Source organism: Triticum urartu, chromosome 7, assembly GCF_003073215.2.
Source record: "Triticum urartu cultivar G1812 chromosome 7, Tu2.1, whole genome shotgun sequence".
Taxonomy (NCBI): domain Eukaryota; kingdom Viridiplantae; phylum Streptophyta; class Magnoliopsida; order Poales; family Poaceae; genus Triticum; species Triticum urartu.
The window spans coordinates 591,920,283-591,940,476 of NC_053028.1; positions in this window are offsets into that span (position 1 = coordinate 591,920,283).

Below are 20,194 nucleotides of genomic sequence, written 5' to 3' on the forward strand. Positions count from 1 at the left end.
TTGAGAGAGATCTTGATGGCACTTTCATTGTCACACCAAAGAGGCACTTTGTCACAAGTGACACCATAATCCTTTAAAGTTTGCCTCATCCATAAGAGTTGTGCACAACAACTACCGGCCGCAACATACTCCGCTTCGGTGGACGAGAGAGACACACAACTTTGCTTTTTGGAAGACCAACTTACCAAAGAGCAACCAAGGAATTGGCACCCTCCGGAAGTGGACTTCCTATCCACTTTGTCTCCCGCCCAATCAGAATCCGAGTACCCTACAAGCTTGAAGTTTGATCCTCTTGGGTACCATAAGCCAAAGTTTGGGGTATGAGCCAAATATCGAAAGATTCGTTTGACCGCCACATAGTGACTTTCCTTAGGTGCAGCTTGAAACCATGCACAAATTCCCACACTCAACATGATGTCCGGTCTAGATGCACAAAGGTAAAGCAAGGATCCAATCATGGAACGATATACCTTTTGATCCACCACTTTACCATTGGGATCTAAGTCAAGTTGGCACTTGGTGGGCATTGGAGTGGAAGCCGGCTTGACGTCACTTAGCTTGAATCTCTTCAGCATGTCTTGAGTGTATTTGGATTGATTGATGAAGGTTCCTTCTCTTCTTTGCTTCACTTCGAACCCTAGAAAGAACTTCAACTCCCCCATGGAGGACATCTCGAACTTTGAGGTCATGAGAGCGGCAAATTCCTCATTGAAAGCTTTGTTAGGAGAACCAAAGATAATATCATCAACATATAATTGGCACACAAACAACTCCCCTTTGACCTTCTTAGTAAAAAGAGTGGGGTCGATTATCCCAACTTCAAACCCACGGTCTTGTAACAACTCGGTAAGGTGGTCATACCACGCACGTGGGGCTTGTTTAAGGCCATAGAGTGCCTTATCGAGTTGATACACATGATCGGGAAAGTAGGGATCCTCGAACCCGGGGGGTTGCTTGACGTACACCAATTCATTAATGGGACCATTAAGAAACGCACTCTTCACATCCATTTGATGTAACTTAAAGTTATGATGAGAAGCATATGCAATCAACATGCGAATGGATTCAAGACGAGCAACGGGAGCAAAGGTTTCACCGTAGTCGATACCCTCGACTTGGGAGTAGCCTTGTGCTACCAAACGAGCCTTGTTGCGAATGATAATCCCATGGGCATCTTGCTTGTTCTTGAATATCCACTTGGTTCCAATGACATTGCGGTTCCCCGTTGGCCTTGGCACCAATCTCCACACTTTGTTGCGCTCGAAGTTGTTGAGTTCTTCGTGCATGGCATTGAGCCAATCCAGATCTTCTAGCGCCTCATAGACCTTGAGGGGTTCCACACAAGAGACAAACGCGTGATGCTCACAATAATTTGCTAATTGTCTACGAGTGCTTACCCCCTTTCTTAAGCTTCCAAGCACATTCGTCATGAGATGATCCTTGGTGGAGAGCTTGGAAGCAACCTTGGCGGCACGACGCTCTAATTCCTCCTCGGTGGTGAGTTGAGGAGCGGTTACTTGATCATCTTGAGCGCCGTCATGAACTTGTTCTTGATCTTGAACTTGCTCGGGGGAGAGAACTTGACCTTGGGCATCACTTGGTGTGTCCACACCGTCTTGAGTATGATCTAGCCCTTGGTCTTGTTCATGAGGTTGAGGGCCTTCACTTTGTTCTTTGGAAGCGTGTGGGCCTTGGGTTGGTGATGGCTCCACTTGAGTGGAGCATTGTCCTTCTCCTTCGGCCACAAGGGGTTCCTCAATGGGTAGGATGAAACCAACACCCATTCTTCTTATGGCTTGGGGAGGAATTTCATCACCTACATCACAAGTGCCACTTTGCTCCACTTGGGAGCCGTTATTCTCATCAAACTCCACGTTACATGTCTCCTCAATAAGTCCCGTGGATTTATTGAGGACACGGTAAGCATGAGAGTTTGTAGCATAACCAACAAATATGCCCTCATAAGCTCTAGCCTCAAATTTAGACAACCGAACACCTTTCTTGAGAATGAAACACTTACACCCGAATACCCGGAAGTACTTGAGGTTGGGCTTGTTACCGGTGAGTATCTCATATGGAGTCTTGTTCAAGCCCTTGCGGAGGTAGAGCCAATTGGATGCATGACACACGGTGTTGATGGCTTCGGCCCAAAAGTTGTACGGAGACTTGAACTCCGCCATCATGGTCCTTGCCGCATCCATCAACATCCGGTTCTTCCTCTCCGCAACACCGTTTTGTTGAGGGGTGTACGGTGCGGATTATTGATGCTTGATTCCCTCATCACTAAGAAATTCATCCAAGGTGTAGTTCTTGAACTCAGTGCCGTTGTCACTTCTTATTGTCAAGATCTTTGCATTGTGTTGACGTTGTGCTTCATTTGCAAAGTCGATGACGGTTTGTTGGGTCTTGCTCTTCCTCTTAAAGAAATACACCCACGTGTACCTTGAGTAGTCATCCACAATCACCAAGCAATACTTCCTACCTCCAAGACTATCAAAGGATGGAGGCCCAAAGAGATCCATGTGAAGGAGCTCCAAAGGCCTCTTTGAATAAATGATAGTTGTGGGAGGGTGAGCCTTCTCATGTAGCTTTCCTTCGATACAGGCACTGCAAGCACGATCTTTAGCAAAACTAACATTCGTTAGTCCACGGACATGGTCCCCCTTTAGGAGACTTTGCAAAGATCTCATATTGACATGGGCTAAACGGCGATGCCAAAGCCATCCCACATCAACTTTAGCCATTAGGCATGTCGCGGTCTTAGTGGGTCGCTCCGAGAAGTTAATCACATATAGACCGTTCTCGACATGCCCAACAAAGGCTACTTTAAGAGTCTTGCTCCACAAGAGGGCCACGGTATCGATATCAAAGAAAGTGGCAAAGCCCATGATTGCAAGTTGACGAACGGAAAGTAAATTGTATGCAAGGGACTCAACAAGCATGACCTTCTCAATCGTGAGATCATGAGAGATGAAAACCTTGCCAAGTCCCAATACCTTAGAAGATGAGGCGTCACCCCACTCGACATTGGTGGGCATAGATGGAGCCTTGTGCACGTCCACCACCAAGTCCTTGCTTCCGGTCATATGATTTGTAGCTCTGCTATCGAGCAACCATGATCCACCACCGGAAGCAAACACCTACAATAGATCAATGCTTGGTTTTAGGTACCCATTTTGTAATGGGTCCTTTGATGTTAGTAACAAGGGTCTTAGGAACCCAAATAGACCATTCAATGTACTCATGAAGAGAACCAACAAATTTGGCATAAACATGCCCATTACTAGCACGGCACAACACATAAGAAGGATTAAAATCGCCGGCTTTGTTGGGAGAGGTGACATGGCCCTTCTTGACTTTGTTCTTCTTCTTCTCCTCGGGGACACTCTCTCCCGCCCTCACAAAGGTTTGCATGAGGGGAGGAGGTCGTTTGGTCTTGTCATTCTTCTTCTTGTTCTTGGAGTCGGGGACGTACCCAACCCCTTCCTTCGCCACACCTCCCTTTTGGTTGATCAAGAGATCGTTGAGGTTCTTCTTGCCTTGTATGCAAGTTGCAAGACCTCTCTCAAGTTGCGCCTTCAACTTAGCATTTTCCTCAACAAGATGCATATGCTCACAACACGGGTTAGTAGCATTTGCATTATCAATTAAAACCATATGAGGAAAAGTTGCTTTCTCCTTAGTTAGCTTCACTTGGAGTTGATCATGAGACTCCTTGAGACTAGCGTGAATACCCTTCAAGGCCTTGTGGGCCTTGTCAAGTATATCAAACTCCTCTTTGAGTCTAGAAAGATCAACCCCGAGATTGGCCTTCTCGGAATTTAGCACACGAGAAACAACGAGGGCATGATCATAATCTTTCTCTAACTTAGCATGATCAACGTTGTGTGACTCCTCAAGAGCCAAACGAAGACCACGCTCTTCCTCAAGAGCATTGGAAAGATCCGAAATCTCATCGGCATAGTCACGACTATGCCCTTCCATCTTCGAGATGGTGTCTTCGTGAGCCTCGATCATGTCATTGGCCTCACCAAGTTGTTCCAAGAGAGCAACAAAGTGCTTCTTGGATTTTCCCTTGAGTTTGCCCATAAAGGCCTCAAACTCGTTAGCCTCCACATTAGCTCCCTCAACTTCATTAATGCTATCCGATGGGGAAGGATGATTAATGATGGTAGTTTTGATGTTGGAGGTTACCTTGTTGGTGGCTTTAGCCATGAGGCACTTGGCGGTGATGCTCTCGTTGGGTGAGTCGAAGAGAGACACTCATGACGTTGTTGCAATGGCAACGGAGGCCATGGCAACCGACTCATCATCTTCATCATCGTCATCATCCTCATTGTACTCTTCTTGCACAACCAAGGCCTTGGGAGGAGTCTTCTTGGTGAAGTTGTTCTTGTTCGGGAACGACTTGGCCTTGTCCTTTCGGATGAGTTTGCCACCATTGTCTTCCATCTTCTCATACGGGCATTCCGCAACGAAATGACTCACGTTGCCACAATTGTAGCAAGTCCTCACGCGTTGCTTGCCCCTTGTGCCACTCGAGTTGTTTTTGCTAAAGTTGGGCCTCGAGTTTTTCTTGCTCCAAAATTGCCTTGAAGCAAGTGCCATATGTTCATGATATGCATACTTCGTATCTTCGGGGTTGCTCTCCTCTTCTTCCTCTTCTTCTTCTTCCACGATGAGCTTGGCCTTAAATGCAAGGTTAGGCTTCTTTTCCCGTTGAGAACGGAGCACCGCATTGTCGGCGGTCTTGTCCAAAATGTTCATGGCCACAAACTCATCCAACACTTCGCTTGAGGTCAAAGTGTGGAAGTCCGGTCTTTGGCGAATGACGGAGGACATGGCCTTGTGGTAGGGCATCATTGCCTTGAGGAATTTGCGCTTGATCCAATTGTCATCCGTGTCCTTGCTCCCGTGATCTCGTAGTGAGACCGCGAGTTTGGTGACTCTTCGATAAAGCTCACGAGGTTCTTCATCTTCCTTCATTGCAAACTCATCGGCCTCATCTTGTACCACTTCATAGTTAGAGCGTTGAATGCTTGCGCTTCCCCGGTAGAGAGACACGACACAATGCCATGCATCTTTGGCCAAGGCGAAGGGACGAAGATGAGGTAGGTCTTCGGGTGGAATTGCATCTTGAATGATGAAGAGAGCATTCTCATTGAATTGATTGTCCGCGGCTTCTCAAGGAGTGAAGTTGCTTGGATCATGTGGATAGAAACCTTCTTCAATGATTCTCCAAAGGTTAGTGTTCACATGATTTAAATGACGTTTAAAGCGGTAAACCCAAGAATCAAAATCCTCATTTTTCACAATCTTAGGAGGAGGACCGGCATGATTCAAATGAGTAGAAGGAACCGGTCCACCATAAACAAGTGGTGGTTCCACATGGGCAAAGATGCCGGTGCCCTTCTTGCCACTAGAAGAAGGAGTCTTTTCACTACTAGCTTCCCCCTTGTCGGGGATAGCATCCAACACCTTGTTGGCGGGATCCCCCACTTTCAACGGTGCGGTGGATAGTTTAAGCCCCTCAAGAAATTTAGTAAACATGCTTTCAACTTCGGTCGTCATGGAGGTTTTCAATGTCTCCAAGGCTACATTGAACTCCTCACGAGAGACCGAAGTTCCCCCATCGCCCGTAGACGAGATAGGATTCACACCGGAGTGTTCCTCCGCTCCGTCTACGGTATCAATGTTGGGCTTCGTAGTAATTTCAAAAAATTTCCTACGCACATGCACGATCATGTGATGCATAGCAACGAGAGGGGAGAGTGTTGTCTACGTACCCATGCAGACCGACTGCAGAAGCGTTGACACAACGTAGAGGAAGTAGTGGTACATCTTCACGATCCGACCGATCAAGCACCGAAACTACGGCACCTCCAAGTTCGAGCACACGTTCAGCTCGATGACGATCCCCGGACTCCGATCCAGCAAAGTGTCGGGGAAGAGTTCCGTCAGCACGACGGCGTGGTGACGATCTTGATGTACCACAGCAGCAGGGCTTCGCCTAAACTCCGCTACAGTATTATCGAGGACTATGGTGGCTGGGGGCACCGCACACGGCTAAGGAATAGATCACGTGGATCAACTTGTGTCTTTGGGGTGCCCCTTGCCTCAGTATATAAAGGATGGAGGAGGAGGAGGCCGGCCAAGGTTGGTGCGGCCAGGATGTGGAGTCCTACTAGGACTCCAAGTCCTAGTAGGAGTCCACCAAGAGGGGAGGAAGGGAGAAGGAAGTGGAGGAGAAGGAGAGGTGGCCGACCCCCTTTTCCCTAGTCCAATTCGGACTAGAGGGGAGGGGGGGCGCAGCAGCCCCTTGGCCCTTTCTCCTCTTCCCACTAAAGCCCATCAAGGCCCATTGCTTCTCCCGTAACTACTCGGTACTCCGAAAAATACCCGAATCACTCGGAACCTTTCCGATGTCCGAATATAGTCGTCCAATATATCAATCTTTACGTCTCGACCATTTCGAGACTCCTCGTCATGTCCCCGATCTCATCCGGGACTCCGAACTCCTTCGGTACATCAAAACTCATAAACTCATAATATAACTGTCATCGAAACCTTAAGCGTGCGGACCCTACGGGTTCGAGAACAATGTAGACATGACCGAGACATGTCTCTAGTCAATAACCAATAGCGGGACCTGGATGCCCATATTGGCTCCTACATATTCTACGAAGATCTTTATCAGTCAGACCGCATAACAACATACGTCGTTCCCTTTGTCATCGGTATGTTACTTGCCTGAGATTCGATCGTCGGTATCCAATACCTAGTTCAATCTCGTTACCGGCAAGTCTCTTTACTCGTTCCGTAATACATCATCCCGCAACTAACCCATTAGTTGCAATGCTTGCAAGGCTTATGTGATGTGCATTACCGAGAGGGCCCAGAGATACCTCTCCGACAATCGGAGTGACAAAACCTAATCTCGAAATACGCCAACCCAACATGTACCTTTGGAGACACCTGTAGTACTCCTTTATAATCACCCAGTTACGTTGTGACGTTTGGTAGTACCCAAAGTGTTCCTCCGGTAAACGGAAGTTGCATAATCTCATAGTTATAGGAACATGTATAAGTCATGAAGAAAGCAATAGCAACATACTAAACGATCGGGTGCTAAGCTAATGGAATGGGTCATGTCAATCAGATCATTCACTTAATGATGTGATCCCGTTAATCAAATAACAACTCATTGTTCATGGTTAGGAAACATAACCATCTTTGGTTAACGAGCTAGTCAAGTAGAGGCATACTAGTGACACTCTGTTTGTCTATGTATTCACACATGTATTATGTTTCCGGTTAATACAATTCTAGCATGAATAATAAACATTTATCATGATATAAGGAAATAAATAATAACTTTATTATTGCCTCTAGGGCATATTTCCTTCAGTCTCCCACTTGCACTAGAGTCAATAATCTAGTTCACATCGCCATGTGATTTAACAGCAATAGTTCACATCACCATGTGATTAACACCCATAGTTCACATCGATATGTGATCAACACCCAAAGGGTTTACTAGAGTCAGTAATCTAGTTCACATCATTATGTGATTAACACCCAAAGAGTACTAAGGTGTGATCATGTTTTGCTTGTGAGATAATTTTAGTCAACAGGTCTGTCACATTCAGATCCATAAGTATTTTGCGAATTCCTATGTCGACAATGCTCTGCACGGAGCTACTCTAGCTTATTGCTTCCACTTTCAATATGTATCTAGATCGAGACTTAGAGTCATCCAGATTTGTGTCAAAACTTGCATCGACGTAACCTTTTACGACGAACCTTTTTGTCACCTCCATAATTGAGAAATATTTCCCTATTTCACTAAGGATAATTTTGACCGCTGTCCAGTGATCTACTCTTAGATCACTATTGTACTCCCTTGCTTAACACAGTGTAGGGTATACAATAGATCTGGTACACAGCATGGCATACTTTATAAAACCTATGGCTGAGGCATAGGGAATGACTTTCATTCTCTTTCTATCTTCTGCCGTGGTCGGGCTTTGAGTCTTACTCAATTTCACACCTTGCAATATAGGCAAGAACCCTTTCTTTGACTGTTCCATTTTGAACTACTTCAAAATCTTGTCAAGGTATGTACTCATTGAAAAAACTTATCAAGCGTCTTGATCTATCTCTATAGATCTTGATGCTCAATATGTAAGCAGCTTTACTGAGGTCTTTCTTTGTAAAAATCCTTTCAAACACTCCTTTATGCTTTGCAGAATAATTCTACATTATTTCCGATCAATAATATGTCATTCACATATACTTATCAGAAATGTTGTAGTGCTCCCACTCACTTTCTTGTAAATACAGGCTTCATCGCAAGTCTGTATAAAACTATATGCTTTGATCAATTTATCAAAGCGTATATTCCAACTCCGAGATGCTTGCACCAGTCCATAGATGGATCACTGGAGCTTGCATATTTAGTTAGCACCTTTAGGATTGACAAAACCTTCTGGTTGTATCATATACAACTCTTCTTTAATAAATATATTAAGGAATGTAGTTTTGTTTATCCATTTGCCAGTTTTCATAAAATGCGGCAATTGCTAACATGATTCGGACAGACTTAAGCATAGATACGAGTGAGAAACTCTCATCGTAGTCAACACCTTGAACTTGTCGAAAACCTTTTGCGACAATTCTAGCTTTGTAGATAGTAACACTACTATCAGCGTCCGTCTTCCTCTTGAAGATCCATTTATTCTCAATTGCTTGACGATCATCGGGCAAGTCAACCAAAGTCCATACTTTGTTCTCATACATGGATCCCATCTCAGATTTCATGGCCTCAAGCCATTTTGCGGAATCTGGGCTCACCATCGCTTCTTCATAGTTCGTAGGTTCGTCATGGTCAAGTAGCATGACCTCCAGAACAGGATTACCGTACCACTCTAGTGCGGATCTCACTCTGGTTTACCTATGAGATTAGGTAGTAACTTGATCTGAAGTTACACGATCATCATCATTAGCTTCCTCACTAATTGGTGTAGTAGTCACAGGAACAGATTTCTGTGATGAACTTCTTTCCAATAAGGGAGAAGGTACAATTACCTTATCAAGTTTTCTACTTTCCTCCCACTCACTTTTTTCGAGAGAAACTCCTTCTCTAGAAAGTTTCTGAATTTAGCAACAAAAGTCTTGCCTTCGGATCTGTGATAGAAGGTGTATCCAATAGTTTCCTTTGGATATCCTATGAAGATTTACTTCTCTGATTTGGGTTCGAGCTTATCATGTTAAAACTTTTTTCACATAAGCATCGCAGTCCCAAACTTTAAGAAATGAGAGCTTAGGTTTCTTGCCAAACTATAGTTCATACGGTGTCGTCTCAACGGATTTAGATGGTGCCCTATTTAACGTGAATGCAACTGTCTCTAATGCATAACCCCAAAACGATGGTGGTAGATCTGTAAGATACATCATAGATCGCACCATATCTAATAAAGTACGGTTATGACGTTCGGACACACCATTACATTGTGGTGTTCCAGGTGGCGTGAGTAGTGAAACTATTTCACATTGTTTTTAACTGAAGCCAAACTCGTAACTCAAATACTCTTCTCTACGATCAGATCGTAGAAACTTTATTTTCTTGTTACGATGATTTTTCACTTCACTCTGAAATTCTTTGAACTTTTCAATTGTTTCAGACTTATGTTTCATCAAGTAGATATACTCATATCTGCTCAAATCATCTGTGAAGATCAGAAAATAATGATACTTGTCGCGAGCCTCAATATTCATTGGACCACATACATCAGTATGTATGATTTCCAACAAATCTGTTGCTCGCTCCATTGTTCCGAAGAACAGAGTCTTAGTCATCTTGCCCAAGAGGCATGGTTCGCAAGCATCAACTGATTCATAATCAAGTGATTCCAAAAGCCCATCAGCATGGAGTTTCTTCATGCGCTTTACACCAATATGACCTAAACGGTAGTGCCACAAATAAGTTGCACTATCATTATTAACTTTGCATCTTTTGGTTTCAATATTATGATTATGTGTATCACTACGATCGAGATCCAACGAACTATTTTCATTGGGTGTGTAACCATATAAGGTTTTATTCATGTAAACAGAACAACAATTTATTCTCTTACTTAAATGAATAACCGTATTACAATAAACATGATCAAATCATATTCATGCTTAACGCAAACACCAAATAACACTTATTCAGGTTCAACACTAATCCCGAAAGTATAGGGAGTGTGCGATGATGATCATATCAATCTTGGAACCACTTCCAACACACATCGTCACTTCACCCTTAACTAGTCTCTGTTTATTCTGCAACTCCCGTTTCGAGTTACTAATCTTAGCAACTGAACTAGTATCAAATACTGAGGGGTTGCTATAAACACTAGTACACATCAATAACATGTATATCAAATATACTTATGTTCACTTTGCCATCCTTCTTATCTGCCAATCACTTGGGGTAGTTCCGCTTCCAGTGACCAGTCCCTTTGCAGTAGAAACACTTAGTCTCAGGCTTGGGACCAGACTTGGGCTTCTTCACTTGAGCAGCAACTTGCTTGCTGTTCTTCTTGAAGTTCCCCTTCTTTCCTCTGCCCTTTTCTTGAAACTAGTGGTCTTGTCTACCATCAACACTTGATGTTTTTCTCGATTTCTACCTTCGTCAATTTCCGCATTACGAAGAGCTTGGGAATCGTTTCCGTTATCCCTTGCATATCATAGTTCATCACGAAATTTCTACTAACTTGGTGATGGTGACTAGAGAATTTTGTCAATCACTATCTTATCTGGAAGATTAACTCCCACTTGATTCAAGCGATTGTTGTACTCAGACAATCTGGGCACATGCTCACTAGTTGAGCGATTCTCCTCCATCTTTTAGCTATAGAACTTGTTGGAGACTTTCATATCTCTCAACTCGGGTATTTGCTTGAAATATTAACTTCAACTCCTGGAACATCTCATATGCTCCATGACGTTCAAAACGTCTTTGAAGTCCCGATTCTAAGCATTTAAGCATGGTGCACTAAACTATCAAGTAGTCATCATATTGAGCTAGCCAAACGTTCATAACGTCTGCATCTGCTCCTGCAATAGGTCCGTCACCTAGCGGTGCATCAAGGACATAATTCTTCTGTGCAGCAATGAGGATATACCTCAGATCACGGATCAAATCCGTATCTTTGCTACTAACATCTTTCAACACAATTTTCTCTAGGAACATATCAAAATAATCACAGGGAAGCAACAACGCGAGCTATTGATCTACAACATGATTTGCATAATACTACCAGGACTAAGTTCATGATAAATTTAAGTTCAATTTAATCAAATTAATTAAAGAACTCCCACTTAGATAGACATCCCTCTAATCTTCTAAGTGATTACGTGATCCAAATCAACTAAACATAACTGATCATCACGTGAGATGGAGTAGTTTTCAATGGTGAACATCATTATGTTGATCATATCTACTATATGATTCACGCTCGACCTTTCGGTCTCTGTGTTCCGAGGCCATATCTGTATATGCTTGGCACATGGTGTCTCAGCACGAAGAACTTTCGCAACGGTGCATACTCAGGGAGAACACTTCTTGATAATTAGTGAGAGATCATCTTAAAATGCTACCGTCAAACTAAGCAAAATAAGATGTATAAAAGATAAACATCATATGCAATCAAAATATGTGATATGATATGGCCATCATCTTGCGCCTTTGATTTCCATCTCCAAAGTACTGTCATGATCTCTATTGTCACCGGCATGACACCATGATCTCCATCATCTTGATCTATATCAATGTGTCGTCACATGGTCGTCTCGCCAACTATTGCTCTTGCAACTATTGCTATCGCATAGCGATAAAGAAAAGCAATTATTTGGCGCTTGCATCTTATGCAATAAAGAGACAACCATAAGGCTTTTGCCAGTTGCCGATAACTTTAACAAAACATGATCATCTCATACAACAACTTATATCTCATCACGTTTGACCATATCAGATCACAACATGCCCTGCAAAAACAAGTTAGATGTCCTCTACTTTGTTGTTGCAAGTGTTACGTGGCTGCTACGGGCTTAGCAAGAACCGTTCTTACCTACGCATCAAAAACCACAACGATAGTTTGTCAAATAGACTCCGTTTTAACCTTCGCAAGGATCGGGCGTAGCCATACTTGGTTCAACTAAAGTTGGAGAAACTGTCACCCACAAGCCACCTTTGTGCAAAGCACGTCGGGAGAACCGGTCTCGCGTAAGCGTACGCGTAATGTCGGTCTGGGCCGCTTCATCCAACAATACCGCCGAACCAAAGTATGACATGCTGGTAGGCAGTATGACTTATATCGCCCACAACTCACTTGTTGTTCTACTCGTGCATATAACATCAAACATAAAAACCTAGGCTCGGATGCCACTGTTGGGTCTTCGTAGTAATTTCAAAAAATTTCCTACGCACATGCACGATCATGTGATGCATAGCAACGAGAGGGGAGAGTGTTGTCTACGTACCCATGCAGACCGACTGCAGAAGCGTTGACACAACGTAGAGGAAGTAGTGGTACATCTTCACGATCCGACCGATCAAGCACCGAAACTACGGCACCTCCAAGTTCGAGCACACGTTCAGCTCGATGACGATCCCCGGACTCCGATCCAGCAAAGTGTCGGGGAAGAGTTCCGTCAGCACGACGGCGTGGTGACGATCTTGATGTACCACAGCAGCAGGGCTTCGCCTAAACTCCGCTACAGTATTATCGAGGACTATGGTGGCTGGGGGCACCGCACACGGCTAAGGAATAGATCACGTGGATCAACTTGTGTCTTTGGGGTGCCCCTTGCCTCAGTATATAAAGGATGGAGGAGGAGGAGGCCGGCCAAGGTTGGTGCGGCCAGGATGTGGAGTCCTACTAGGACTCCAAGTCCTAGTAGGAGTCCACCAAGAGGGGAGGAAGGGAGAAGGAAGTGGAGGAGAAGGAGAGGTGGCCGACCCCCTTTTCCCTAGTCCAATTCGGACTAGAGGGGAGGGGGGGCGCAGCAGCCCCTTGGCCCTTTCTCCTCTTCCCACTAAAGCCCATCAAGGCCCATTGCTTCTCCCGTAACTACCCGGTACTCCGAAAAATACCCGAATCACTCGGAACCTTTCCGATGTCCGAATATAGTCGTCCAATATATCAATCTTTACGTCTCGACCATTTCGAGACTCCTCGTCATGTCCCCGATCTCATCCGGGACTCCGAACTCCTTCGGTACATCAAAACTCATAAACTCATAATATAACTGTCATCGAAACCTTAAGCGTGCGGACCTTACGGGTTCGAGAACAATGTAGACATGACCGAGACATGTCTCTAGTCAATAACCAATAGCGGGACCTGGATGCCCATATTGGCTCCTACATATTCTACAAAGATCTTTATCAGTCAGACCGCATAACAACATACGTCGTTCCCTTTGTCATCGGTATGTTACTTGCCCGAGATTCGATCGTCGGTATCCAATACCTAGTTCAATCTCGTTACCGGCAAGTCTCTTTACTCGTTCCGTAATACATCATCCCGCAACTAACCCATTAGTTGCAATGCTTGCAAGGCTTATGTGATGTGCATTACCGAGAGGGCCCAGAGATACCTCTCCGACAATCGGAGTGACAAAACCTAATCTCGAAATACGCCAACCCAACATGTACCTTTGGAGACACCTGTAGTACTCCTTTATAATCACCCAGTTACGTTGTGACGTTTGGTAGTACCCAAAGTGTTCCTCCGGTAAACGGAAGTTGCATAATCTCATAGTTATAGGAACATGTATAAGTCATGAAGAAAGCAATAGCAACATACTAAACGATCGGGTGCTAAGCTAATGGAATGGGTCATGTCAATCAGATCATTCACTTAATGATGTGATCCCGTTAATCAAATAACAACTCATTGTTCATGGTTAGGAAACATAACCATCTTTGGTTAACGAGCTAGTCAAGTAGAGGCATACTAGTGACACTCTGTTTGTCTATGTATTCACACATGTATTATGTTTCCGGTTAATACAATTCTAGCATGAATAATAAACATTTATCATGATATAAGGAAATAAATAATAACTTTATTATTGCCTCTAGGGCATATTTCCTTCAATCAACCATACTCTTCGGACGGTAAAGTCCTTAATAAAGAGACGAGGCTCTGATACCAATTGAAAGGATCGATATGGTTGACTAGAGGGGGGGTGAATAGGCAACTAACAATTTTTAGCTTTTCTTTAGCAATTTAAACTTTGCATCAAAATAGGTTGTCTAGATATGCAACTAGATGAGCAACCTATATGATGCAACACGAATAGGAACACAAGCAAACAATATGTATGAAACAAATAAGCTACACAAGTAAAGGCACAAGATAACCAAAAGTGGAGACGGTGGAGACGAGGATGTGTTGCCGAAGTTCCTTCCCTTTGAGAGGAAGTACGTCTCCGTTGGAGCGGTGTGGAGGCACAATGCTCCCCAAGAAGCCACTAGGGCCACCGTAATCTCCTCACGCCCTCACACAATGCGAGATGCCGTGATTCCACTATTGGTGCCCTTGGAGGCGGCGACCGAACCTTTACAAACGAGGTTGGGGCAATCTCCACAACTCAATTCGAGGCTCCCAACGACACCTCGAAGCTTCACCACAATGGACTATGGCTTCGCGGTGACCTCAACCGTCTAGGATGCTCAAACACCCAAGAGTAACAAGATCCGCAAGGGATTAGTAGGGGGGAATCAAATATCTCTCGGTGGAAGTGTAGATCGGGGCCTTCTCAACCACTCCCGAGCAAATCAACAAGTTTGGTTGGCTAGGGAGTGAGATCGGGCGAAAATGGAGCTTGGAGCAATAATGGAGCTTTAATGGTGGAAGAGGTGAGTCAACGGGGAAGAAGGAGACTCTTTATATAGTGTGTGGAAAAGATCCAACCGTTACCCACCTACCAGCCCGCGGCCAGCGGTACTACCGCGCATGGCCAGCGGTACTACCGCAAGGCCGCGCGGTAGTACTGCTTGCAACCAAGCGGTACTACCGCATGGCAGTGCGGTACTACCGTACCACCCTACGGTACTGCCGCGACCCCTAGCCAGGTAAACAGACGCAAGCTGGGGCGGTACTTCCGCACGTGCGGTACTACCGCGCCCTCAGGGCGGTACTACCGTAAGGAAAAAATCCCGATAGGGGGAAAGGGGAACTTCCGTGCATACTTTCGCAAAAGAACGGAAGTAGCAAAAACTCGACACAATAGTACTGCCGAGGGGCGGTACTACTGCCTGACCGCCTAGCGCGGTACTACCGCACGGCGAAAGCGGTACTACCGCGGTAGGTGCGGATGTAAAAAATTACATCCGCTCCTACTACCGCAAACGGGCGGCACTAGCCTGGTGGGCAGCGGTAGTACGGCTCCAGGGGAGCGGTACTACCGTGAACACCAGCGGTACTACCGCGCGCCTGCGCGGTACTACCGTGGATGCCCACGGTACTACCGTTGATCCTGGAGCGGTACTACCGCAACCACACAAGCAGCCAGTCAACTGTGGCAGAAAAACGGAGGAAGCTCCAAGAAAGAAGGAGGGGATAAAAGGAGACGTGTATGTGATGATTCCACCCAAACCTTTCCAACGCGGACCCCCTCTTAATAGTACGGCTTTCCTACGACTCAAATCCACCAAAAGGAAACGTAGAAAAGACGCCGTCTTCGTCAGTCTTCGAGGGGCACCCAATCATCTTGTGCCTAGCAGGGAAGAGTCTGGAAAGCTCATGGCACACGATTAGTCCGCAAATGCGTTGTCATCAATCACCAAAACACTTAGGGATAAATATGACCTTACACTAGGGCATATTTCCTTCAATCACGCCGTCGTGTTGACGAAGCTCTCCCCCGACACTCAACTGGATCTAGAGTTCGTGGGACATCACCGAGCTAAACGTGTGCAGATCGCGGAGGTGCCGTACCTTCGGTGCTAGGATCGGTCGGATCGTGAAGACGTACGACTACATCAACCAAGTTGTCATAATGCTTCTGCTTACTGTCTACGAGGGTACGTAGACAACACTCTCCCCTCTCGTTGCTATGCATCACCTAGATGGATCTTGCATGTGAGTAGGAATTTTTTTAAAATTACTGTGTTCCCCAACAGTGGTATCAAAGTTTTAATAAAAAAGAAAGCAAACAACTACTGAAGAGAGTTTTAATACTGAATATCTATTTATCATTTTAAAACCAAAAATACCTTGCTGCAATTTTTATTTATATATTTATTTTGTATTTTAGTTAGATATATTTATCAAAACATATACAATTTAATCTATCTCAATACCGTGGAGGGATTGACAACCCCTCTTACACGTTGGGTTACAAGTATTTGTTATTTGTGTGCAGGTGATGTTTACATAGTGTTGCTTGGTTCTCCTACTGGATTGATATCTTGATTTCATAACTGAGGGAAATACTTACCTTTGTTGTGCTACATCATCCTCTCCTCTTTGGGGGAAATACCTTGGTTTCATGTTGACAACACGTTTCTGAAGCTTGCGATGACGCTTGCAAGTGCTGGTCGTGAACACATGATATTGACCATTGTTCAATTGTTTGGGGTTGCTTTGAAAACCCTACTGGTTGCCCTGTTGCTGAGTGCCCTGGCCAGAATGCTGATTTCCACCTCTGTTATTGCCAGAGCCCTGGTATCCAGGCCCTGAGTTACCCGAACCTTGAAAACCAGGATTCTAATAACCATCGGATGAGCCGACTCCTAGGGAGCCAGATCGCTGCCAGCTCCGGGTTGTCCCGGGTTTCCGGCACTGCCACCTTGATGATTTCGGTAAGCCTGATTGCGGAAAGCTTGCATGATCTAACAGTTCTGCTAGGAATGATTCGCCGACTTGTGAGGGAGGCTATGTTTTGGGCACGGGCCTTTGAGAGCTTCCTTGAAATTGCAGGCTCTGTTCCCATTATAAGGCATCCCCGAATTGTTCCGTCTCTGGCCCTTGAAACTAGTGTTGGTGTTAGCGACAAAATCTGACCCGCCCTCCGGGTGCTTGCGTTTACCACCATTACCTTGGTTACCACGAATTGCCACCATGCCTTGAGTTGTTCTGCTGGTGACCCTTGCCGCCACCGTTTTTCTTGCCTTTGCCAGATTTATCATCACTCGAACTAGGATCTTTCATGCTATCTGACTCAGCATATCTGATGAGGACATCCATGAAATTACCCATATCTTGAACCTTCCGTTTGAGCCGCCCAAGCTTCTGAACAAGAGGTTGAAAGTGACAATTTTTCTCCAGAATCAGGACGGCTTGCGCAGCCGTGATGCTATTTGAAGAATGAATGATATCTGCGACCCGACGAGACCAGTGATGGGCAGACTCATCTTCCCTCGGATACGCCTTCATGTTCTATGTGTGTGCATAAAGTTTCAGGGAAACATAACTTTTTGTGGCATGTGCGAAAAAGACAAAAACTTATGTCATGAAACACTATTTAGAAGCACTGAAATTTGTCTTTTTTACAGAGACAAAACAAGAAGATATTTTTTTCACAAAACTTTGTGCCGCACATACACATTTGCGAATATGTATGCGTGAAATTTTCTTTTGAATTTTTTGATTTCTTAAAATGTGTTTAAAGTGCATTTTTTTAAAAAGTGGATGCATATACCCATGAGTGGTCTTTTTCTTGAAGACCATCATGGCTAGCTTTATTGCAACTAAACAGCAGATACATCGTCTACGAGCTTATTCACCAAACATTCTGGTGGCTCGTTAATCCAACTATCAGAGATTTTATTACAGAAGCTAAATTGAGCTAGCACATGCGCCACTTGATTAGCATCACGAAAACAATGCTTAAATTTGACCTTCCCAATCAAAGAGCTAATATCAACACAATCAGCAAAGATTGCCGCCGCCGAATCCCACCAGGTAGATTGTCCAGTACAATAATTAATCACATTCAGTGAGTCTGATTCCGCTTCAACACGATGGAATCCCAAGTTGCTTGCTAGGTTCAGTCCATCCTTCATTGCCAATGCTTATGTGGTCATAACATCAGCCGCATATGGAATAAATTTGCATTGTCCTGCTAGGAAGTTACCTTTGTCATCTCGTATTACCGCCGCTTTAGTACCCATTCCTTCGTCCTCATAGAAGGCCGCATCTACATTGACTTTAACAAAGTTTGGATCTGGTCTCAGCCATGTAATATCTCCTGGAGTTGCCTTCTTCATCGATGCTTTATGGTAATTACTTGTGATGGCCAAAACTGACATTGGCCATTTAACAACAGGAGGACAAATCTCATTATGTGTAATACGCCGGCGCGTCCACCATAAGTACCAGTACCCCACCACAATCACTTGTTTTACGTCCAGCATTGGCATTAGTGGGAGCGATGTATCCTCCAAAGATAATATGTACTGCATAATAACTGATCCAGAAGAATCAACCATCGCAGCAGCATCAATAAAATCGCTAAGGCCCAGCCTCTGCCAAAGATTCTGGGAGTGTATACACTTGAAGAAGAGATGCCGAATATCCTCTGCGTGTTGGTGACATATAGGACAGGAACCGAACAGCCCAATGTGCCTGTTAGCAAGTATGCTCTTAAGCGGCAGGGTTCCATGTAGTAATCTCCAACAGAAAATGGAAACTTTCCGTGGAATCAATAGTTTCCAAAGTTTAGTCCAAACCGCAGGAATAGAAGAACCACCAGGTTGTTGTATACTGTTACCATGTGCCCCAAACTTTTGCATCCATTGTAATCTGTAAGCTGTTCGAACAGAAAAGACTCCCCTCCTATCAGGGTTCCATGCTATGAAGTCTTGAAAGGCGTTGCTACTTATCGGAATCTGCAGTATTCTGTGTGTGTCAACTGGGTTAAAAATCAAGTTCAAGAGGTCTTCATCCCATCCCCCCGTGTTTGGATCAATAAGATCGCTTACCAAAGATAGCAACGTTTGTCCTCTCGGGGTAATGACCATTCTGGTTGGGCTGGAAGGGATCCATGGATCCGTCCAGATATTTATATCATTGCCATTGCCCACTCTCCAAATATATCCCCTTTTAAACACTTCAAGCCCTTTCATAATACTTTGCCAGGTGAAAGATGATCCACTCTTTAATGAAGCTTGCAGAAGGCTTCCATTAGAAAAATATTTTGCTTTCAATACTCTGGCACAAAGTGATTCAGGATTTATAATAAGCCTCCAACATTGTTTAGCTAGCATTGCGAGGTTAAAAGAGTATAAGTCTCTAAACCCCATACCTCCTTCACTCTTTGGGACACACAATTTCCACCATGAAAACCAATGTAACTTCTTATGCTCTTCATCATCTCCCCACTAGAATTGTGCAATGATGTCTGTAATTTCTTTGCATATCCCTTTAGGTAAGCAGAATACTGACATGGCAAAAACAGGGATAGCTTGTGCTACAGCCTTGCGAAGAATTTCTTCCCCCCCCCACAGATAATTGCTTTTCCATCCATCCTTGTATTCTCTGTTTGATCCTTTCTATAAAATGTCTGAAGCAATCACCCCGATCCGCCCCTACCATGGCCGGGAGGCCTAGGTACTTATCAAAGAGGGCCTCTTATTAATGTGTAATTCCAAACATACCTCAGTTCTTGTATCAGCATTGGTATTAGGACTGAAGAAAACACTAGATTTAGCCAAGCTAACCAACTGGCCTGAATTGCTGCAATATGTATCCAGAACTTGCTGTAAGGAAGCTGCATTTAAGACATCTGCGCGCATGAGAATCAAGGAGTCGTCAGCAAATAATAGGTGTGAGACTGACGGTGCATTCCTGCACACTTGAATTCCCTCAATGCCACCAGCTTCTTCTTCAAACTGCAATAAACTGGATAAACCTTCTGCAGAAAGGAGGAACAGGTATGGGGAAAGAGGGTCTCCCTGTCGAATACCCCTAGATGGTGTAAAAACATCAGTTTCCTGTGAATTATATCTGATCTTATATCTCACAGAACCAACACATGCCATCATCATCTCCACAAAGTCACCATGAAAGCCCAACTTGAGCATCATATTTTTTAAAAACACCCATTCAACTCGATCGTAGGCCTTATGCATATCAAGTTTTACCGCACAAAGGCCTGTTTGCCCCCGCCTTCTGTTCTTTATTTTATGAATACA